The sequence below is a fragment of the Gouania willdenowi genome, chromosome 10 (assembly GCF_900634775.1).
Source record: "Gouania willdenowi chromosome 10, fGouWil2.1, whole genome shotgun sequence".
In the NCBI taxonomy this organism is placed as follows: domain Eukaryota; kingdom Metazoa; phylum Chordata; class Actinopteri; order Blenniiformes; family Gobiesocidae; genus Gouania; species Gouania willdenowi.
Window position 1 is genome coordinate 34601306 of NC_041053.1, and position 24774 is coordinate 34626079.

A 24774-nucleotide genomic window follows, 5' to 3' on the forward strand; every position below is an offset into this window, starting at 1 on the left:
TCTGTAATGGAAACACAGCTACTGACAAAAACTGCAGTAAACCAGCAGCAGGCAAAAAATACCTGAAAAGTAACAACATACACCACACTTTTCCTCCAAAGACCATTTCTTCCATTTAAACACTGAAAACACATTCTCACTGGCAATGTTCAGTATCCCCTGCACTATTTGTTTCAGGGGTTACTCAGTAGCTGCTGTGAAGCAGAGGTCCTTAAGTGCCTTCTCTGACCTCCTGTGTGTAATACCCGTACAGCAGCTATAGGATATGTGACACTGGAGGCTCTTGCCAAGGAAACAAGGAAACTGCCTTCTTTTCAATCACTCGATCCAAAGTGCTGCAAGCTTCTTAGGTGCAACTAGTGCACGTCTCATGTGCTGCATGTGTGTTTCTATGCAGGTACCCCATTGGTCACTTAACGCCCTTATTCACCTGTAGAGGTGGAGTTTGAGATTGTTGCCGTGGGCGGGGCAAGGGGGTTGTGAGGGGGGCAAAAAATAACTAAATATATGAAAATGCAAGTGAGAATGCAGGTGCTGGCCCGTGTCGCACTGCATTAGCTTAGCATTAACATTAACATTAGCTAGCATTAACATCAACCTAGCATTGACACGAACCTAGCATTAACATTCACCTAGCAATAAGATTCAGCTAACATTAGCATAGCATCAGCCGAGCATTAACATTTACCTAGCAATAGCATTAGCCTAGCATTGGCATTAACCTAGTTTTAGCACTAACCTAGCATTGACTAAGCATTAGCCTAGCAATAGCTGAACATTAGCAATAAGGTTGAAAAAGGTTGAAATATTTGAAATGGGTTGAAGGCTCAAGCTGAACATATCAAAGGATGAATGGTCAGAATCGGTTGAAGAATGGCTGCGGACTAACGGCTTAAAAGTTGAAAAAGCTGAAATTTTCATGAGAAATGAAGTCACAAATAATGCAACACTGATTGATAATGTTGACTAAAAAAATGTGCATATTGTTATTGTTGTAAATTCATAACAAAATCAGGCCAGTGGCCGCTATCTGCTTCATTGTTGCTGCAGTCCCATACATGACCTGCTGGGTGCAGTGTTGCTTCACAGTTAACAATTGTAATTTCTCCTTCCTTCCAACTAAGTTGACAACAAATATTAGCGAATAAAATTCACCTACATTTGAACTTTACTTCTCACAACCAACACATTCTCCAGTAAGTCCTTCTTATTTCCTCTGTCGAGTCGAAACAATTTTTACAGTCAGCAGAATTTTTCCACATTTACTGTATGATTTAACTTTACTCGCTGGTTTAAAGTAGTGTGTGCCTAAGCTTTTTAAAGGTGTGTTACCCTCTTTCACTGCCACTATCTGTGCATAGCCAGATTCATTCCCTCCATTGATCTGTAGCTCTTCCACTAACGGTGCCATATTAAATATTTAGCTTTTTTTTTCTTCATGCCTTTTTTCTCTTCTTCAAATCTGGGCTACCCTCACTAGTCACACCTGCTGATCCAAGACCCCCCCCAAGGCGTGGGTTTATCTCTCAGTCGCTGCAGCTAAGTGCATAATATTGAGCAGGTTCGAGCGGCATCAGTGCACAGCAAAGGTGGAAAGCAGAGGGGACATAAACATGGTCCTTTTTGACCATTGTAACCAGCAGTGTCATGGGGTTGTTATTAACGGATTATAAACTGCTGCACACAACAGTTTTGATCGTCCAATAACCAATCTTCCACCAAGACAGAACAGCATGAAAAGCCCAGTTAGATGGATCACTGAGTGTGTTCTAACCCAGACTTTCCCCGAAACAAACCACACTACAAAACTCACTCACACGTGCTGTCCCTTAGAGGAGATATAGACAAAAGCGACACATATTGTGCAGATGTTTGTTAATAAATATGGCTGTGTGGAATTTTGCGTCAGCAAATTTAAGCCAGATTTGTCTTTCTACCAAGACTTTATTGAATAACAAATAGAGTTTTATATCATGCATCGCCATCGCCCAGCCCTTCTTCGAACGCCACCTGAAGTTCTAACCAGGGTTGGGGTCAATTATATTTTAAAATTACAATTATGTTTTCAATTATCCAAATTCAATTACAACTAAATTACGATTTTGTTGACCTGCATTTTTTTTCCAATTGCAATTAAATTACTACTATCATTTTCCCCTTGAAAGTCATTTACAACTACGTTCTCAATAACTAAAGTTTAAATTACAACTATTAACAATTACTGAGCTTTTAATAAATAACCCTGAGAAAATGTATTCTTCCTCATGTGTTAGCTTTCTGTTAGCAGCTCTTATGACAATGGGTCAGTTTTGACCCACGTAAATCAGCTGTAAAATACACTAAAATATTATTTATCATCTAATTGGTTTCTAATCTCTTGGTTACCTTGTCTGGCTTTCTAATCAATTAAAATATTGGTGTTATTATTATTGGTGTGGGCATCAGAGCCTTTTTTCTGTCACTAAAACCCCAAAATATCAAATGATTTTTAAATATTAAAATCATCCTCAAGAGAAGAAAAACGTGTTACTACGTACGTGTAAGCCATAAAAATGTAACATCATTTCCCAGTTTTGCATTTAAATTGTAAATGAATACCATTTCCATGCCAATTACAATTACAAAGCCAATTATCTGAACTCAATTGCAATTAAATTACGATTACAGCAGCAACGTGCTTTTTTCACTCAAAAATGCAAAGTTCCGAGTGGCCTTGAACACAGCATTAAGTGTTTCTCGGTGATATTTTAATTTCAAGTCACAAATCATTGGGGTCATAAGTCGACGGCTCAGTGTTGTGTTCAAGATCACACTATCCTGGACCAAGACTTGCCCGAGACCAAGACAAGACCAAGACCATAAACGTTTTTTTTTTTTTTTTAATTTGAACAAATATATAAATAAATAAAATTATGACAAGGTTTGACAGTTAAATAACATTCTCTCTTTAATTTTAGTTTCTTTTAAATACATTTGATGGACAAAAAATGCCTGCAAAAAATTTACTAAAATATTAAAACTACTACTGCTACTGATAAATTCACAATTATTCTACATATTTCAAAACAAGATTTTTATGTCACCTGAATGTACAGCAAGTGTTTAAAAGCATTTCTGCCAACAATTAACATGGCTGGTCACCTACACACTGCAGAGTGTTTCTTCTTTGCTGTGCTTTTACACATTTATTTTTTGTGGTTTGTGAAACCAAATTTCACAACCAACAAGTTAGCAGACATGTTTAGCTCCGCCTCTCTCTCCTGCTTGTGTGTGTCACACACGTCACTCAGTCATATTAAGGAAGGTTGCGGTCATTATACGGGGTGGATTAAAAAATGTATAAAGGATTGTTTTATCCAGTTCTTCTCATTGTTTTTATCACATTATAAAAAAGTTTAAAAATAGCAAGAATTCGTGTTGATCTCCAACGGTCTTGAGGGAAAATCCCGAGCCAGGGCAGCACGAGTCTGAGACAAGACCGAGTCAAAATGCTTCCGAGTCCGAGACGAGACCTTTAAAATTTGGCCTCAAGACCGGTCTCGACTACTACAACACTAGTTTTGTGCATATATGAACAATGTGGTCGAGTCAGTGCAAAAATGCAAACAAACGTGCAAAAAGAAGACAGGAAGTTGCAGTGGATTTGGGAATTTTTTTTTTTCAGGTCTGCATTCATTTTTGTTTTTTGTTTGTGTACAAACCTGCACACAAAGTCTGCAAAGTCTGTTTATGCACAGATCATGGCATCCATAAATAATGGAGCACACATAAATTAAACATTAGATTTGAGTTTGCGATAGCAGCTTAGACAGCTGACTAGGATGCTTCACTTCCTCCTGTCCTGGACTTAATTATAGAAGCTTTGCATGTCCTGTGTAGGAAACACCGGGTTTAAAAAAAAAAAAAAAAAAAAGGTACTGGGAGTTTAGCCTCATTATCCCACAATGCACTCTGTTATTGCAGTATGCAATTAGTATGGGCTTTGTGAGATGACAAACATCTAATGTAAACATTTTGATTATGCTCTTTTGAATTCACCCAAATGAGTAAACCAGAGGTTCATTTTGCATATTGTATATTTGCATATACATTTTGTAAATACTGTAAATACAGTATTTAGTGCAGTGGTTCAAAACGTTCTTGGATGGTGACCCCATTTTGATTTCAACAATTTCTGGCGACCCCAAATTAAATTTAAAATGTATTTATATTGACAGAATTAGTTCTTGATCATGTTTGAGCTCAGATATTTATTTATTTTTACTGCATTTTAGTTGAACAAAATTTATATTTTACAAAGTGAAAGTATAGAAATACAGTTGTTTAGGATTGTGACATGTTCTATTTTATTTTTCTTTTGGAAATTTCAGGCCACCCAAAATCCTTTTTTTCTTTTTCTTGAATTTCATTTTGATTATGTTTGAACTCAGATTTATTTTATTTTTTATTGCATTTTAGTTGAACTAGATTTATATTTCACAGTGTGTGTTATTTTAATTCATAAAATAAAATAAATAAATACATAAAAAAATTACATTTTTATTAAATTTAAGACGACCCCATGAAAACTCCAGGCGAAACCACATGGGGTCCTGACTCCAAGGTTGAAAAACACTGATTTAGTGGCTCCTGAATAGGTTTATTTATAGAGTTTTTATCATTTCCAGTTATTTCACACCTTGGTAGGGACAAAGACTGATACTTTATTTGCTACTCTCTCTCTCTTTCTAGTACCCCCTGTAGTACCATCACGTACCCCTAGGGGTACATGTACCCCAATTTGAGAAACACTGGAGTAAATAAAACTAAAAATTGTACAAGATACAAATTATAGCACCACATACAGTATAGTATATTGAAGTTTGAGATAAAAACATGACAGTAATGGGCAAAAATGTGAAGACATACATCGTAAAACTACACAAACTAACTAACTTAGCTAACTATACAATTTATGATAATAAAAGCAAAATTGTGCTTCATATTAACATTTTAGTAACCTCCAAAAGTCTGTTCAGACTTAATGAGCATGTGTTTGCTCAAAGCCTTTTGTTGCATCTAAGCTCTGCATGGATGACACCATATAAAAGAGAATATTCTGAAACACAAAGTAAACACAGTCTGGAGCACAGATTACATGCTATGTACATAAACAATTGGATGTTAATGCTTTGCATATCATTTACATGCATTTGCCATATGCGTTGCTTATGTAATGATTTCAGTGGGCTGGATTGTTGTTTCCACTATCTATGCATAAGTTTTGGATGCTGCTTGTAAAATAACCAAAAAAAAAAAAAAAAAAGTTTTAATTATCAAGATACAAATAAGTCCTTAAACTTTTCTGTAGATGAGTCATAGTCCAATTATGACTTTGGTTTTTATTAGGACTGACATTTGTTTCCTTCCAAATTAATAATTCTGTATTGAAATATTCTGCTTCACATTTACACGGAAATAATAATTCTGAATTGAGGTTCACATGTAATACAGTTTTATTCGGTTTCATTCAGTTCCGCTTTAGGTGTGGGGGTTGGGAAAGGTTCTGATTGGACAGGAAGCGAACGTGACGTATTCACGTCTATCGGGAAAAAAACACACAAACGTTTTAAAGCAGCAGCTCAACAATAACATACTTTTGTCAATGTCTTAAATCAGCAGTAAAATATACTAAAAAATATTATCTACCATCTAATTTGTTTCTCATCTTTTGGTTACCTTGTTAGAATTCCTAATCAATGAAAATGTTGGTATTTATATTTTTGGTGTGGGCTTAAGAGAACTAACAGATAAACTTAATATGAAACCTATGTTAATAATTGATACCAAAGTTGGCCTATGTGTGTAACCCATATAACTATAACATTGTTCTCTGGTTTTCTGTTCAATTAATTGTAAATTACTTTTTATTGCCATTCCATGCCAAATACAATTATAAACTCAATTATCTGAACTCAATTACAATTAAATTACACTTAAAACAGCAACACATTTTTTCAATTGCGATAATTATAATTGACCCCAACCCTGGTGTGTACTGTGTGTAATAATAATAACTGTGTCCTTGTGAATGCCTGTATGTTTATGCTTCTGTCCATCCACTCGTTTCATTACATCCATATCTTCTAAGGCTCTTATTAAAAAAAATAGTCTCGGCAGCCATCTTGGATTATGTCATCACCAGCCAGAACAAGCATGCACAGAACAACCGGAATTCATTTAAAGCGGAATTCAATGTTTACAAGATGGAGGAATAAACCAGCCACTTAATTCACATTTAAGTTTAATTTGGAATGGGCCTTTTCATTTGGAATTAAGTGTTTACAAGGTCAGTTTAAAGATAGTTTAACTTATATTCTGAATTAAAGGGAAATTAAGCTCTCATGTAAACGTGGCAAATGTGTTGGCATGGTAATGTGTTCTCTTGCGTAGGCTGCTGTTGTAAAGAGATGATGATGATGATGATGATGGTGCCACTTCTCGCCAGAATCACTCACTGAGCAAATCTAATCTCCTGCTGATGATTCTTGACAGCCACAAAACCAGCAAATCATTTCTAATCAAGGGTAAAGTTCTGATCACTGCTGGCATTTGACTAATCAACCCATAATAGCATTTTGAGGACAGTGTCAGGAGATAATAACAGGTTTGGCATACTCAACATTAAAAGATGTCAAGTGTCTTTTCAAGCTATAGCATTTTCCATGCAAGAAATTCAATGCTGTGTCTTGAACTGGCGTGAAGCAAACTTAATACAATACAGAAAAGCGGAACTCTAAAGAAAGTGTTATTTGTGTCAAACTAATCGAGACACGGATACAATGAATGTAGTTTTTAAACTGTTTTCAGCAGTGGTTCAGGATATTTGTTTGAATAAAAAACAAGAGTAAATCTCCAAATCTGCTCTTTGCCAGATATTTACAATTATCTGGATCAGTGATGAAGATCACGGTACGATAATCATTCACACTTTAAAACATGTGTCAAACTCAAGGCCCGGGGGCCAAATCTGGCCCTTCAGAGCTTACGATTTGGCCCTCAGGAGAAAGTGAAAATGACAGCGAAAACATGAATCACTGTGTAAATGACCAAATAATACGTTTTAAATTGTTGTTGGAAGAACTCTTAGTTTTTAGTTTTTTTTTTTTCAAAATCCTGCAATTCTTCTCAAATATTTGACAAAATCAAATTAAATAAAAAAATTGGTCAAAAATTAAATACATCAAAGGACATTTAAGTATCTGTCACTTATTGCTTGGATATTGTTGATGCCTTCCATTCTTAATGTCTGATTTATAACTGGAAGTGCCAACTTAAGCACATTAATGTTGATTTTTGTTTTGTTTTTTGTTTTCTCGCCTAAAACCTGCGGCCCACTTGTGATCAAACTGGTCTGTATTTGTCCCTTGAATTAAAATTAGTTTAACACTCCTGCTTTGAAGGCTTGGAAGAATTGCCATTAATAACGACAATAAGTCCAAGGGAAAGCATTACGGACATAAATCAGATTTATTGTAAAGCACAACAAGGTACAGTAAAAAGCAGAGAGCATCCACAGTAAACTGTATCTGCTATATCTGCAGCTAGCACACTTTCTCTCCTATGTTCCCTCATTCCATTATGTCTCAGCATGCTGTCAGGGCCTGCCTCCTTCAGTGGGATTATTATTCACTTTCATATCTCAAAGAGCACAGCCACATCTAATAATACCATAAACAATAGACGTTGGGGAAACTGTGGCACTTCACAAAACGAGGATAAAATAAAATTAATATGACAACGAATTAATATGGTTTTTAATCCAGAAATCCTGTGAATAAAAATAAAAAGCTCACACGTTTGTCCTTGCAATCATTCCAAGCTCTGTCAGGGTGCTTCATTGTCACATGGAAGTGTTTGGCAGAGGCAGATTTTGATGTGTAAGCTTGGAGACATTTGGAAATGCATCATGCCTCGAATCCTTTTGACAACTTTGCAAAAGTGAATAGATGTGACGTTACTGGCTCCGGGGTGAGAAATTTGGGATACGGTTTGGTGGCGCTTTTACATTTGATTCCTTCTTTCAAACAATTGATATGAAATAAATGATGAAAGTTTGGTAGAAAACGTATATAAAAAAATTATAATCATGAAAATACTGGGGAAAAAGCTATTTTTTAGGTAGTTTCTTGGAAATTGAAGTTATTTCCCGTAAAAAACAAAGAGTACTGAGAACAGAGGAAAAATTAAAATAATAATAATAAAAAAGATTTTAATTTTAAAACTTGAGATCAAGCACTAAACTACCATATTAATGAACAAAACTCTTCGCTGCTTACTTTTTAAGAATTCAACCAACCAAATTTAATCTTATTAATCCATATAATCTTTTTAATAAAAAAAACATAAATCTATATATTTGCCTGTGCAACAAGCATTTAACAACAGGCCTGTCAAAAGAAAAGTTCCTTCAAAATAAAAGACAAGTCCAACCCAACATGAGAGACATTAAGTATTTATTTATTTTTGACCAGCTGTCCGTGACCCACCCAGTACAGGTCCGTGACCCACTAATGGGTCCCGACCCAGCAGTTGAGAATCACTGCTTTAGATGACCCCCCCATTACACTCATATTGTTTGTGGCTAAATTGTGGATATTTCACTATGATGTTAATATCCTCATTGTTAGTATAGTGTATTTTGTTGTTTTGTGTTTATTTGTTTACATATGTTTAGGATGAACTCTAGACTACGTACTGTGTTTTTATGTCTACTTTGTGCCAGGCTGTATGTGTTTTTCTGGCTTAGTATGTCACATGTTAAATGCTCCTCAAAAATAATGTCCATCAGAAAAACAGCAACCTATTTGTGCTCAATATTTCCAGGAAAAGTGTCACGTGATGAGTGTACATGAAAAAGAAATAAGGGACAGAGGGGGGCATGGGCAGAATGACACATAAAGGAATAAAATTGCTTCTTTCCATTCTGACTGAAAGACAATGATTGGTCAGAGTTTATAAAGAATAGCAGCTGCTACAGAAATCGGACTATTTTTGTGTTCGATATGGCACACTCCGTACAATGCACTACCAACTTAATGAGTATATACTGTCCACTATATACATTCTATAAGTATGATTAGGAAGATTAGGATGATGACCCTTCTAACTGAAGTATACTTCCATGTTTCCCAAGATGCATTTCAAACCTACGACAAAAAAACAGAAGCACACTGAGGCTTTGCCACCTTTGAAAGTTCTGAAAATATTGTAATGTATGTAGCATATCAACATGTGGTCATTTGACCCATAAAACTTGTGTAAACACACTTCATGCCGACATTTCAAGGTTTTCAGAGACCCTCTATTGTACTACTGACAAAACTTCTGGTTAATTTCAAAACAAGAGCCCTATTTACAAAGCGTTAAAAACAAATGAAAGACAAGAAACAATGCTTTTGTTTTGAAAAGGGTATGTTTGCCTTTTAGCTTGAAGCCAGTCCCAGGACAATTTTACGTTCCGCTAGCAATACATCATGGGACAGTTGAGTATGACTAGAGTGCCCACTGTGCATGCATACTTCGAAAATGTCCCAATATAGTATACATCTGGGTATTTTGCACTCAATCTTTCCATTAGGGATGTAACAATTCACTCAACTCCCGATACAATTTGATTCACAATACTGGGTTCACGATACGATTCTCTCACGATTTATTTTACAAAATGGGACTGTACATAAATGACTGAAAAATATTCCTTTATTTTTTTTGGGGGGGGGGAAATACTGTACTATTTTCCTTTTATTTTTCAATATCAAAAGAATCCCTTGATAAACTATTCAAAACAATGCAATTTAACTAAAAATAAATCTTGAATGAAATAAATAAAGGAATAATACAAATGAAGAAGAAGCCTATTAATTTAAATTCTGGTTCTATAGTAAACAATACAAAACTGCATAATAGTTCTTTTTCTTTTTAAAAGTGCAACTGAAAATGTATTTTGTGCCTTAACAATTGGACTTAAAAAAAAAAAAAAACACTCATTTCACTGTATTTGCGTCAGATATTTGTTTGGACCAGCAGAGGGCGCTGGTAACCCAGTGGTCAATTGGCACGCAGATATCTTGCAGTGAAGAAGAGATGCTATGCTAGCAGACAGAGCTAATAGAAAAACGTGACTTTCACAGATATTCACGTAATATTACAGATATTCTTTCAGTGCTCAAGGAGTAAAGAATCATTTATGAACATGTTTAAGAATAGAAGGCGGCCAGCAAGAAAGTAATAGCAGATTCTGCCTGCCGCCTCCACTTCTGGTTAAAAAAGTACTGAGATTCAATTTTCACAGCATCGATGTGAACCGTGATACCTATTAATTGATTTTTAACTGCTTTACGATTAATCGTTACATCCCTACTTTCCATACTATCTAATGTGAACGCACTACATACTCAATTTTGACATTAGTCTTGGTATGAGTAGTATTAGTATTAGAGGTGGGAACCTCTGGGTACCTCACGATACGGTACGCGATACAAAGCTCACGGTAACAATCATCTCATGACATGACGATACTGCGATTATCGATATATTGGTCAGAAATCAATCTGCGATAATCTAAAACATAAGAAAAAAAAAAGATTAAGTGAAAAAATACAATTTTTATTTTATATCTCTGAAAGACAATGATTGAAAAAGTGTCCTATGAACAGTGACACTATTTTAGTGCAACATTTCTGTAAAGAAGTGTCAACATACCAATGTAAACGAATCACTATCTCCAATAGTGCTTTCTGTAAACAAAAATAGGGTCTTTCTGACCAGTGACACTATGTTCTGACCAGTTCCTTCAACAAACAGTGACAACATTTCTGTGAAGACCTACCTGCACATTTTAGTGAAAAAGCAGAAAAGGTTTTGGAAAAAAAAAAAAAAAAAAAAAAAAAAAAAATAGATTAAAAATCGATATTTAGCACGAGCATATCGATAATTGGGATCATGCGAAAAAATATTGCGATATATCGCCGTATGGAGATATCGTCACAATAGTTATCATGCAATTTCAAACACAGCCAAAGTCTTGCCCAAGTAAAAAATGACAAAATAAGAATTGGAATTAGCTATTAACCTAGCAACTATGCAGTTTTAGGCTTACCATCAGGTCTACCACCTCAACCACAACTTATTGTGAGATAGAAGGTCTACCATGCTAAAAAGTTGCAATATACTGGTACTTTGCATTCCAGACAATTTAAGAAGGATTTCTATGTAAGATGTGTTTAGTTACACTGTCCTGTCTACCTAAAACATGAAGCTATTGCTGCCGCAAATCTAAGATAATACATTAAAAATGTATAGAGTGATTGAGTGCAAAAGTCATATAACATAATTTCATAACACTGGTGAATATGAGGATACATCCCAGCCCTTGTGATGCAACCCTTTTGTAAACATCCATACAGTAACTCTCCTGCACTGCAGTTTCATTCAAAACTGATTTGAAATGTTACAGTTAGGATGTAATTAAATTCAACGTGACTAACATTAGCCATCAGTGCATGTGGATGAATGTTAAGTTGATAAAGTTTCTCTCAATGGAGCGATCTCTGAACGGAACAAGACATTTTGATTTAGATGCAAAACACCAGCACAATGCTTGGCTGACTCCTCCCCAGAGGGGCCAGGAGATTAAGATTTTATAGAGATTCTGAGGGAATGTGTGCTCTCATCTCTTCACACATCACCTCTGCCACTCTTTCCACAAGCAGAAATACAGACATCTTTTCCTGCATTGTCATGCTCTATACTAGATACTGTATGGGCATGCACATAAACTTTTTCCACCTACACAAACTGTACACAGTGGTCAATGCAAAAACACACTGATGTGCAGATGCCATTCAGGCTGTTTTAAATAAATTATAAGCAACAAATACGACTGCAGATATTGCCCTCGATGCGTTGAAGGACATTTATATCTGATGTCATTTCAGAGTGGGGTTGGGGTCAATGAAATTGTCTTTCTACCAAGACTTTATTGAGTAAAAAATAGAGTTTTATATCGTGCATCGCCATTTTGACAAAGAAATATTGAGATATGAGTTTTGGTTCATATCGCCCAGCCCTTCTCTGAACGCCACCTGAAGCCGGAGCTCCTAAAATTACAATCACGTTTTCAATTACCCATGTTCAATTTCAATTCAAGTATGATTACAGTGACCAGCATTTTTTTCCAATTACAATTAAATTGACAATTATTTTCTATCCTCAGAAAGTGGATTACAGTTAATCACAAAATTACTTTATGTTCTCAATTACTAAATTAAATTAATCTCAATTACTGAGGCTAACCTTTATCTTGTGTTAGCTTTCTGTTAGCATCTCTTATGATAACGGCTCCTAAATCAGCTGTAAAAATACACTAAATGCAATAATCTATCATCTAAATTCTTTCCTATCTATTGGTTACATGGTTAGGCTTCCTAATCAATAAAAAATGTAGGTTTTATTATTTTTTGGTGTGGGCGTCTGAGCCTTTGTTGTTCCAGTATACCACTCCTTTTTTTATTTTTTATTTAAATTTTAAAATGTGGGTTGATAACTGTACATAAAACTGTAACATGGTTCCTCAGTTTTGCGTTAAATTATAATTGACAATTATTATAGAATTTTCACGGCAATTACAATTACAAAGTAATTTATCTAAATGCACACCGATTTTAAAATATATAATTACGCCATCATTGTAGACCCCAACCCTGTTGTAGACTTTCAAACCAAGCTGCTTCACACCCTGCACACAAGGGCAGAGCAGGATTATCTTTTGGTACTCGCTGGAAGAATCTTTGGTCATGCATGACATTGTCTTTGTGGCGCTGTAGTTAAAGCTGCTTAACTAAAAACCTGATGTTTTTTGTTGTTGTTTTTTTAAAATATACCTGTACGTCGTTTAAAAGTTCTTCTCATAAATCCTCGGATAGAGATTTTACTCACAAACATATGTTGAAGGTAGAAATTGCTTCTTCAAAGTTTCTTATTGACTCCACCGATAACAACTGGTTTGTTGTCAAGTGGTCATGTGACTTGAACTTCTGAAGAGTTCTACGCATTGCATTGTGGGATTTATAGTCCCGTAGGAGAATGCAAAGGTGGCGCCAAAGTAGTTACCGGTAAGTTTTGATTACAAAGTCACTTTACTTCATTCTTACTGTGATTTCTTGTGTTTCGTTGCCAGATAAGGAAGACAGTGATTTGCTTAATGTCATTTTTGGTTGTTTACCTCTGAATATTGGCCGTATTCAGCTGTTTCTGTGGAAGCCACAATCAGTTGTTTCATCAACAACTTTCTATCGGTGAAAACTCCAGAAATGTCTTTTTGGCAGAGTTTTTGGAATGACCTTTGGTTGATGTAAAGGTACATAAAAAATGTGATTTATGTGGCTAAGCAGCTTTAAATGTTAAAACGCTCTATTTGAAGGTAAATGTTGAAAGAGTGGGTACATTCGTGGTACATTACAAACCCATGGAATGAACAAAGATAAACCATGATGTTAGACTTTAATTGTAGAATCTGGTACCTTTCAGACTTTTTCTCGTACCGTAGTGCAAAACGCAGCCTTCCTGCAACCCGTGGGTTCAACATATTCATAACTGTAGGTGCTTCTGGAGTCATTGCAAATTTAAAGGATGCGCTGGAATCCTGATTGACTGTGAAAGCCTGTTATCTTCAATGACAGGCATCCTGCTGTGTAACCTGCTTGTCCTGGCTGCATTGATGGGAGATCAAGACATTATTCAGCAAAAATATGTGGTTCATTGGTGTAAAAGGCTGCAGTGGTGAAACAGATTCAACACTGCCTCAGAGCACAGGGAGCCCTGGAGGTGCCATGCATTTACAAGTGAGGTGTCAAAAATCTGAAGGTAAAGGGAGAGAAAATAACCTGCAGCCTATTTAAATTCTCCACATAAAATTCAGATATGGTTTGAGCCGACAGCATATTTCTAGCATCAAAAATTGTTTTTGTTGAAGAAGTCAGATCAACCAGGTAACTTTCCTAATCAAAAATGTCTAATTTTGAGCACCAAGCTCTTCAAATCCTTTTTTTTTTTTTTTTTTATGTTGTCAGCCAGTAGTTCTTTCAACAGGATCAGTAACTGGATCAAAAAGGAAACACTGGGTACGAGTTGTAGTACCATGATGTGCCTTAGTAGTTGTACTTCTGTTCATCTTTTAATGTCTTTTAAGTAACTATTTAGAATGCTAAAGTTGCAGTAACAGTATATATGATGTTAAGTTGTCCATTATGGGTAACATCAATCAGTAGAAACCAGTGTCGGCGTCATGGGAGGCATTCGCGGGCAGTGCCCCCCCCCAGCTGACCTACTGTGCCCCCCACGCACACACTCTTCCTGGTCACTACAGGGGAGCTTTTTTGATTAATAATGAGTGAGAAAGTCTGTGAACGCCCTAGCTCTACTTTGTCGTCGGTCCACAAGCAATTCTCCTGTCATGTTTTTGTCTCCATCTCTTTCCTCTTTTTTTGTATGTCCTGTTTTTGCGTAACATGAGTTTCTTCTTCTTCTTCTTCTTCTTCTTCTTCTTCTTCTTCTTCTTCTTCTTCTTCTTCTTCTTCTTCTTCTTCTTCTTCTTCTTCTTCTTCTTCTTCTTCTTCTTCTTCTTCTTCTTCTTCTTCTTCTTCTTCTTCTTCTTCTTCTTCTTCTTCTTCTTCTGTATATACGGTGGAGGCTCACTAGTTAACTAGTCATGCAGTACAATTTTACTAGTAACGTGAATGGAAGTCATACCATGTAACTGGTTAGCTAATAAATACTTTCCATAGATTTTATTATTCTATTTATTTATGTGTCGTAACACTATTCCAAGCTGCTACAATTTCGTTGTATGACTTATCTTGTACAATGAAAATGAAAGCTATATAATCTAATATAATCTAATCAATGTAATAACACACTAGTTATACAAAGAACTTGAACAATACTTGAGCAACTACAGTAGACACAGAGAGATGTGAGCTGTCATTGCTGTAAATTATTTATCACTAAAGAATTTTAAAAGGTACGAAATAACATATTTTAGTACGAGAATGCAGTACTGACAAGAGATAAAAGTAATAATAAAAACAGTGATTTATTAAGCATAAAGAAAACTGAGATTCAACTTAAAATGTGTGTAAAAAGTCCAATCATCTTTAACACAAGGCTCTAAAAGAAAGCTTTAAAATGTGCGTCACATTTACACCTCTGAGAGCCAGTCACGTAAAAGTCACTCATATTTAATCAAGAAGCAATGATTATTAGCAGCGCGCTCTGTCGACACATACTGTATATTATTTGTTGATCATTGGGAATGCATTTGAAATGTAGCCCTTACATGTACCACAGTTTATGGTGCAGTGCAATCCACAGGGTTGCACAAAACAAAGGAGGTTTTCCTATTTTTTTTAGAAAGGTGAACATGGAAGGAAGCTAAGTAACAGGGAACAGCAATCCAACACTTTGAGCGACACAAATCTAATAAAGTAGGGATGTCTGTTGCTTACCACTTTGAGAAGCAATCATCCCCTCAGCCATGGCCTATTTGTCCCTCGCTTCTTTAGCTGTGGTTGTTTTTTCTTTTCAGGCCTTTATCTACAGGAGCAGAACACAGAAGCAGACAAAAAGATTAATCATGGACAGATGCAACACTCACAATAGCAATCAATGCATGAAGGAATAACGCAGACATCGCCACAGGTGGCCTTACACATGACCGTAAAAAAGAAATTGTAATAGAAAGCAAAAAACGAAAAGGCTGCAGATGTGTGACACTGAACCAGTGTCTTTTAGATATGACAAAAAAACAGCTTAAATGCCTTGTATACTAACAACACACTTCCACGGAAACATTTTTAACACATTTCAAAACAACTGTACTTTAAAAATAATGTTTTACTAAAATGTACTTTAAATTAAATTTGAGTAGTGTTTTTACATACTCATTTTATCATACACGGAGAGCATATTTCAGAAGTACACATTTTAATATCAATACTCTGATATTAGGTCTGAACGTAATGTAAGATACATTTGAGTCTAATTATTATTTTTTCTTTATCTTTATCTTATATATTTATTACATTTATTTGGTAAGTGTTCAATATGTGAACATGAACTTCAACCCATTGATTCATTTTCTAATTTAACATAAATTAGTAAATTTAAAGTCATATACTTAAAGCACACTAAATAAACTTTAGCACATAAAAATATCCACTTCCTCCGCTACTCTTCCCCCAGAACATGAACTCACTCCACTCACACTCCATAGCCTTCCCTCTTTCTCTCCTCTGTCCCCCTCCGACACCAACAAACTCCTCACAACCTTGAAATTTCCCAGTTGCCAGCTTGACCCAATCCCATCTGCCCTCCTCAGAAGCTGCATACCCACTCTCATCCCTCATCATCAACACTTCCATTACCTGTCCCATCCCCACTTAAACTTGCTACCAACACACTCCTCCTGAAAAAAACGGCCTCAACTTCGACAACTCCACCAACATGTCCACTTCTCTCATCTCTTTGAAACATTTCAAACCGGATTACGTTCACACCAAAGCACAGAAACAGCACTTCTTAAAGTCTCAAACAATCTCCTCCTCACCGCTGACTCTGGTTCTATATCAATCCTCCTCCTCCTCAACCTCTCCGCTGCATTTGGCACAATAGACAATACTGTCCTCCTCCACCGTCTGCAATCAATTGGCATCTCCGGCGTAGCACTCCGCTGGTTCACCTCTACCTCTCCGACCGTCACTACTTTGTCTTTGTCAACAACTACGACTCCCACACTTTCCCCAGCACCCACGGTGTCCCCCAAGGTTTGGTGCTTGGCCCCCTCCTTTTTACCATCTACAGTACATGCTCTCCCTCGGTCAGATCATTTGACACCATGGACTTCACTTCCACTGCTACACCGATGATACCCAACTCTACATCTCCACCAAATCCATCACCCTAGTTTTCCTCTCCACCATCACTAACTGCATCTCCGATATCAAAACCTGGATGGACAATAACTTTCTCAAACTCAACAGCAATAAAACAAAACTCATCATCGGCCCCAAATCTTTCCTTCCCTCTGTTCAGAACTTTACCCTCCTCATCGTCGCTCACAATGTCACCCCCTCCCTTTCTGTACACAACCTCAGCATCATAATGGACTCCACCCTCTCATACCAAACACACATCACAAAAACATCCTTCTTCCACCTTCGCAACTTTTTCACCAGGTTGATTTGACACTTCAGAGTATCTTTGATAAAAGTTGAATTGTGTTCGAGAAAAAAGAGCCAAGAAATGTTTGTGCAAACCTGCAATAAAGTGCACCAACATATACTGTATCTGTAGTGAATGCATCATTTAGCATTTATTGCATAGAAATATTAACTTTACCCCTAAGGCTGCTACATTCCTGAACATACAGTAGGTGCACCTACAGGTGTGATAAATACATCAAATACACATTAATTCCCAATGCACAGAGAACACCAATGAGTGAAAAGCAATACATTCATTAAAAAAAAAATCACAATGACATAACTTAAACTCATGTTTACTATTGGATAATTATAAAATATACTTAATTTGTTTTGAAAAATTGCACACAAAAAAAAAAGCCTTTAATATTGTTTTGTTTCTTTGGCAACGGCTACTTTATACTTTTTCTAGCACAAATGCAGACCTATAATTACATCTACAGTCAAATATGTTTGCAATTTATGTTTTTGTAGCTTTCTAATCATTATTAAAGGACATCACTTTAAAAAACGTACAATATACACATTTAGATGAACTCTGTTGGGTCAATCACACACCAAATACTGCAGTTTGTTTTTCTTCAACTTAAGTAAAGCTTCTGGATTCAGAGGAGTCAATGGAGTTTTGTGTAAAGGGGTTTTTTTTTGCAGACCTTCTTATTTTAAGTCCTCACCAAAAAGCCTGACCTGCACAATGCACACTGGTCCCTGCTTGCGACTTCCCTTTCCATAATGACTTCCTTATCTAAACTGCAGGAGGAAATACAAAGGGTGGTGATTATGCGAAGGACGTGCATGCGTTTGTAATGTGATGACGAGAGAGAGAGAAAGAGAGATAATTATCTCTTCCAAGTCCAAATGCAGAGATATTTCAAAAACAAAGTTTGGTTCATGAAACCCTTGTTATAATCACTCCTGACACTCTTTGTTATTAGTGCACCATTAAGAGTTCAAGGACAACAGTCGTCCTGTTTTTGTTTTCCGATCATTTATCTCATGGGTTCCCTCATTATGCCTGAACCGGTTTTGTCAGTGGCAACAGCCTATTGACTGCAGCTACCTCATATTAAGTCCTATTTTTAGGGGCTTCAATAGTAAAGATTAGCTAAATGTCTTTGACATTTTCAAATAAAAAGCTAAATGCTTTTTTTGATCCCAGTCACAGCCGACAATAAAAATGTTAATAGCAAAAAGCACAAAGACTAAAGGTGATCAAATAGGTGCACAAATGTTGGGTCTTATCAGTGTTTTCAGGTTAATGTATTCTCACTGTGACCTACTTCCACATGTGCAGCTTATTCACATACTCTACCTGTTCATGACCACAGGGTGCACGAGCCAATCTTAAATGACTTGGTGAGCTACATTTTCAACTGGTTGCCAGATGACACAATCTTGCTTATTTTTACTCGTTTCCTGCAACTACACCAAACATGCCATATTTTAACCTTTTTTCACCACTTTTTCTTGCACTTTTTTCAGCACTTAAAAACCCTTTACACCAATTTCCCACCCAATGTTGCATATGTTGACCCATTATTGTCACTTTTAACTCTTTTTCACCATATTTCATTCTTATTTATTTATTTTTTTGCTAATTTAATCACATTCACGATTTGTCATGCCCATTATTTGCCAGCAAAGTTAAACACACACGCGCTAATGGGGGTTAGAAATGTGATCCATTTGCTCCAAATAAGATAAAACCTGCCCTTTTGGATCCTCATAATATAAGTCAACCTTCCCATTTTAAAGATTTCCAGGACCATTCCAATTCAATCATCTACTGTGGATGGTTGTGGGTTCATACTGAAGGTTTCTATCAGGATCACAATATTCACCCCCTCATCTTTTGGAAGATAATTTATCCTTGGTACTTACTAAAACCACAGACAAATTAAATGTCCCTGAACCAAATGTCTTTATTTCCAATAAATGCTAACAGCAGGCGTAATCACTTTGCACAGCGGGAGCATTTCCTTAAAACATTTCCCCTTCAATCTCAAGTATCTGATTGCGTGTAGCGCCACGCTTGATTTATACTTCTTCACAGTGTAAAACTCAGTGGGCCCAACAACAAGAAAGCAATTATTCACATTACTATGCCAATTAAAAGTTGGTCTGCTCCACTGATGTTAGAGAAACAGCGAGGGAATTAAGGCTGTGAGAGGAGGCCCATCAACTAGTTAATGTGGCCATTAAATTGCCGTCATCACTACTACTACTACTATTAGTAGGCTGTGTTAGCTGGGTTTATTGTATTTAATTGTCTAATCTATCCTTTAATCTCTATTTTGTTACCATTTCAACTGTTAATAGTTTAATACCCCACATAGTTATATTTACATACCCAACCATTCAATGGACATACTGGGAGGCAAAATCCTTATAATTTGTATGTATTCATTATTATTATTATTATTATTATTATTATTATTATTATTATTATTATTATTATTATTATTATTATTATTTAGTTCAGTGTTTCTCAAATGGGGATACGTAATGCACTACAGGGGGTTACAATGAGTATTACCAGCAACTCACAAAACGACCACATAAACACACAAAACAAACTTAATAATAACAACAAAATACACAAAATTACACCAAAAACACACGCACTAAGAGATAAAAATACTTTCAATTACCAGCAACACCCAAAACCACAACAAAGACACACTAAATCAGAGAAAAATACACAAGATCACAACAAAATACAGAAAAATAACTAACACAGAGATATAATAACTTAAATAATACAAACAACACACAAAAACGACAACAAAAACACACAAAAAAAGAGAAAAATATACTGAATAATAAAAATAACAGACAAACAACAACAAAGTTCGCAGAATTATACCAAAAACTCCCTCAATGATGATAGAAATGATCTTGATAAGAACATGAACTGAAAATACAAAGATCAGTTTTGGTCTTACATCAAGAGCGAGATGACCGTAAATGATAAAAACTACAGAAACAAATCTATTCAGGAGGCAGAAAATACTGTTCCATTCCACTTATTTACAAAATGAGATTTTGTTAAATGTGCGTTATCACTCAATTATTCCAACATTATTCCCTATAGTTGTTTTTAAATAGTTTTTTTTAAGCCAAATGTTGTAGTTGGACAAAGGGGGGGGTACTTGGAATCAGAAATAAGACAAATTGGGTACTTGAGCCAAAAAAGTTTGAGAACCGCTGATTTAGTTCTTAAAAATTTGACAGATTTCTCAGAGCCTTGTTTTGATGTTATTGTTTTTTAAAATGTATTCCATATTTAGGATATGTACATTTTCTTGAAGGTATAAAGGATGATTTTCCCGAAGTTTAGAAAACAAATGCTCTCTGCACATGCGCAACACTCGTTGGAGTTGGCATCGATCATACAAGATTATCTTCCAAAAGAAGATTTACACTTTTCCCACGATGTCAGACTCGCCACCGGTAAGTGAAAATCCATTTTCAAAGGACCCGATGCACACCGGGCATTAATAGGAGGACCAATAGTTAAGATGATTCACCCGAAAGTAGAAGTGAAAATAACATTGTCCACAATACTTTTAATGATGAGCGTGTACAGTACTTCAGATAAGGTCCACTCTGTTCTACATTTATCTGTATATTTACAGGAAGTCATACAGAACTCTATCAAGCCTAATCAGTGTACTTCAGGGTTTAGGGTTTAGTGAGCACAGAATCTGCACAGTGCACATTTTTATTGCAGCTTGTTTCTCAACAAAGTCATATTAGCCTCTCGTCTGTTCATCGAAGGGTAATCAGTACGACTGAGTTACATCTTGGAGGAACATGCTTGCACGCCTCATTGGAAAACTGCCACCTCTTTGATGTATTTTTAGGCCGACTAACTGCAGTGGTTCTGCATTGTTACATTTTTAGTTTTTTTAGGGGGGGTCTTAGTTTACTTCCTGCTCAGATTAAACACAGCCTTCATCGACGATACCGTCTGAATACATTGTTAGGAACATTCACAATAAAGATTTGTTCATTTAACCCTCCTATTATCCTCAGATATTAACATTTTACTCTTGGGGTCAATCTGACCCCAGTGATATTTGCCAGGAGAAAAAATATTTGTGTGTCAGGCACTTTGTAAAGGTTACTGTATCTTTAATTTTCTTTCTAATTTTTGGTGCACATTCATGACTTTCATGATGTTGATGTTGGTGACCCCCCCTCCACACACACACTCACACCCATGTCCTCTCATAAACATGATTTACTTATTTTTATCACTTTTTTGTAAGATATTAGGTGTCATTCACGATAAAGTCCTCAGACACATCCTCCTCACTTTCACTGTGAAAGAGCTGTTCCAAAATCTGGATATTCGTCTCCACCCTCCATGTCATGTATCAAGACAAAAGTATCAACTCTGCACCTGCAGGTGTGGGGACGTAAGGTCAAACACAGACAGACTCGTTTTACACGGCTAAAACAAACTGGGGCCAAATTGACCCCAGATGAACAGAAATGCATGCGATATGTGTTCAGCACATTGAAAAAAATATTATCATGATGATTTTATGCTTAATCAATTGTACCAATCTAACTAGGCAAAGTCATGAAATATGAAACAAAAATATATATATATATAAAGGAACTATTATTTTTTGGAATGATGAACATTGAATGGGGTCAAGTTCACCCAAAGGACAATACGAGGGTTTAATGTTCTCTCGGATTAAAAACAACCCATAGGTTCTTACCAGAGGTAAAAGTAACAGATTACAAGTACTCACATTACTGTAATTGAGTTGCTTTTATTTGTACTTTTTTTGAGTATATTTCTAAATCAGTAATTTTACTTGTACTTAAAGTACATTTTAAAAGAAGGAAAGTAATTAATTACATTTTTACACCCAACCGTTACGGAGTGAATTATTATTTTGTTTGTTTTAAAATGCAACGGACATTGTGAAACTACAAAAAAATAAAAATGAACAGACAACAATAAAATCGATAAAATGTAATGTACGGCACCAAAAACAGCATTGAATCCTGGTTATTTTCTCAGTTTTAAAGTTCATAAATGTAACTATACTGAGAACCTGAGAATTTATTTTATTTTTAAATGAATTCTTTAATGTTATTTTCTTAAAAAAAATAGATGTCTTTGTGGAAAATAAATTAAGTTGCAATTGTGCAAGATTTGGTCTCTTCCTTTTTAAGTTTATACATGAGATGTTTACTGTTTGCAAGAGAACCATGGCATGATTTATTACCAACAATAAACGTGTGGGGTGAAAGTAACTTGTAACTTTTACTTTGAGTACTATTTAATTGAGCTACTTTTTACTTATACTTGAATATTTTTTGTATGACTTACTTGTACTTGAGTACAATTACAATCAAGTAACAGTACTTCTACTTGAGTAGATATATTAGTACTCTTTACACTTGTGGTTCTTACATTGTTCCCACAATTGATTACAACTTGTGTAATACTAGGGATTTTCCAAACACTTATACAATGTGCAGGAATAGCGTAATGTGAAGTTACACAACCACAGCATGGGGTGGAGGTGTCCTGGCCAATGACACAGCAGGAATGTCTGAGATGGAATGGAGGAATGCAAAAACATCTGCAGAAAATATATCATCTGTCGCTTTGCAAGTGCATCAATTTTGGTGCCTACTCGTTTTTATTTGTTTGATGGATAACAAATGCTACACTAACATGCATATTTATATATTCTCCATCTGCGTTTGTACACAGCGAGTGCATTTTGTGTTTATGTGAGCTTATGTTGACACTTGTGCTCCTTCCAGGCTTTTAACATCAAGTGAAAACATTTTTGACTGGCCTCGACTCCGGGGGCAGCAGTGTGTGAGTCCTGGGAGGATGAGAAAGAGCAGTTTGGCAGCGGTTGTGGATAAGGACACTACATCGACACATGCTCCCTATCCATTCCTCTTAACCGGCTCACTGGCCCATACCTCGCTTTAATGAGATGCAGCAACTCACACACAGACACATGTAGCACGTCTACTCTGATTACACATACCCGTGTAGGATGTGACACCCGCAAATTCCTTCCCCTCACTTTTTAAAGAGAGACTCATTGTTGAAAATGTATTGGTCCAGTTAGATTGGTTGAATGGCGATCAAGTCAATCACAGCCAGCTATTTGATGATAAGATAAAGAGTTAACAGCGATGAGTTAAGTGTAAGTAAAGTGACAAAAAATGAGTAACAAGAGGCCAAAAATGGTCCAAAAGCAGCAGAAAAATGTCAAAAGAAGAGTGAAAAGCAACGATTGTGTACTTTTATTCCTGTGTTTTATTGTTTTTGTGTGCACGGCTCAGTGGGAGCCCTCCTGAATTTCATTGTACCTTTAAAGGGCAATAACAACAAATGGCTATTCTATTTGACTCTATTCTAAACTGGGCCAAAAGCGTCAAGAGAGGCAAAAATGACAAAAACAAAAGGAAATGTGTGGTATGCAAGTCAAAAGGTTGCTTAAATGAGCAAAATGTGGCAAACAATAGTGAAAAAGGGCAAAATTGTGGAATGAAAAGAGGCAAAATGTAGAGGAAAAAGAAAACAAGTGATATTCAATGGGTAAAAGGTAGCTTATTTAGATGAAAAGTGGCAAAAAAAAATGTTGAAGAATCAACAAAAATGGGATAAAAGTGTCAAAAAGAACTTGCAAAAATGGACAAAAACTTGCAAAAGGGATATTTATTGGCAAAAGGAAGCTTTTTTTTTGAAAAGGGGCAACAATGGGACAAAGGAAGTTGCAAAATGACTCAAGAAAAAAAGGTTTTCTGGAGGAATAATAATTAAAATTAAGACTTAAAGAGTCTTATGTTGAGTATCACGGACTCAATAACAGCTTTATCATGGTGTTAGTAAATTAATTTAATAAACTAAATTGGGAGTCGACCATTTCCCTACCCTTAGTACACTTTTAAAATAATTGCTCCGCCCCTGTGTAAAAGTGTCGTACTGTCCGTTCATGCAGCCCTTAAATTAGACGAGAATAATGGGTTTGTTTCTCCACATTTTATTTCTCTTTCGCTGGCTGTGTAATAACACAGACAGAGACACATCAGTGGAAACAGTGATGAGGGTACACTGTCCTGCTGTGTAGGTTGCTCCGTTTTCTCACTTTTGCTCAGCTTTGTCAATTTGCATTTGTAACACAGGTGTGAATAACTGAAAGAGGAACAGGTTAGGAAACAGATACACTGCATGTTCCCATGTATAAAGTGTTCTGTTTGACGCAGAACGATATGAACTTGTAGTTTTCAAAATACCCAAAAACAAAAACAAGAACAGTGGTTCCCAACCTTTTTTGGGTCGTGACCCCATTTTTATATCACAAATTTATGGTGACCGAGAGACTTTTTTTTAATCATTATTATTACTTTGTTTGTAAAAAGAATAATCTAAAAAATAGGCACCAGGAACCATGAAAAAAAAAAAAAAAAGAAACAGGAA

The 24774-nt window shown here is 35.9% G+C and overlaps 1 protein-coding gene across 3 annotated transcripts in view; it reads right to left on the reverse strand.

The window, feature by feature from the left end:
- The window catches only part of lingo2 (leucine rich repeat and Ig domain containing 2), a 316615-nt gene that overhangs the window by 123378 nt on the left and 168463 nt on the right, over window positions 1-24774 (reverse strand). For all 3 annotated transcript variants that reach the window (XM_028459817.1, XM_028459815.1, XM_028459816.1), the window contains one exon: window positions 15546-15633. The gene's annotated coding sequence lies outside the window, so the exon portion shown is untranslated. The remainder of the gene's footprint in view (window positions 1-15545; window positions 15634-24774) is intronic.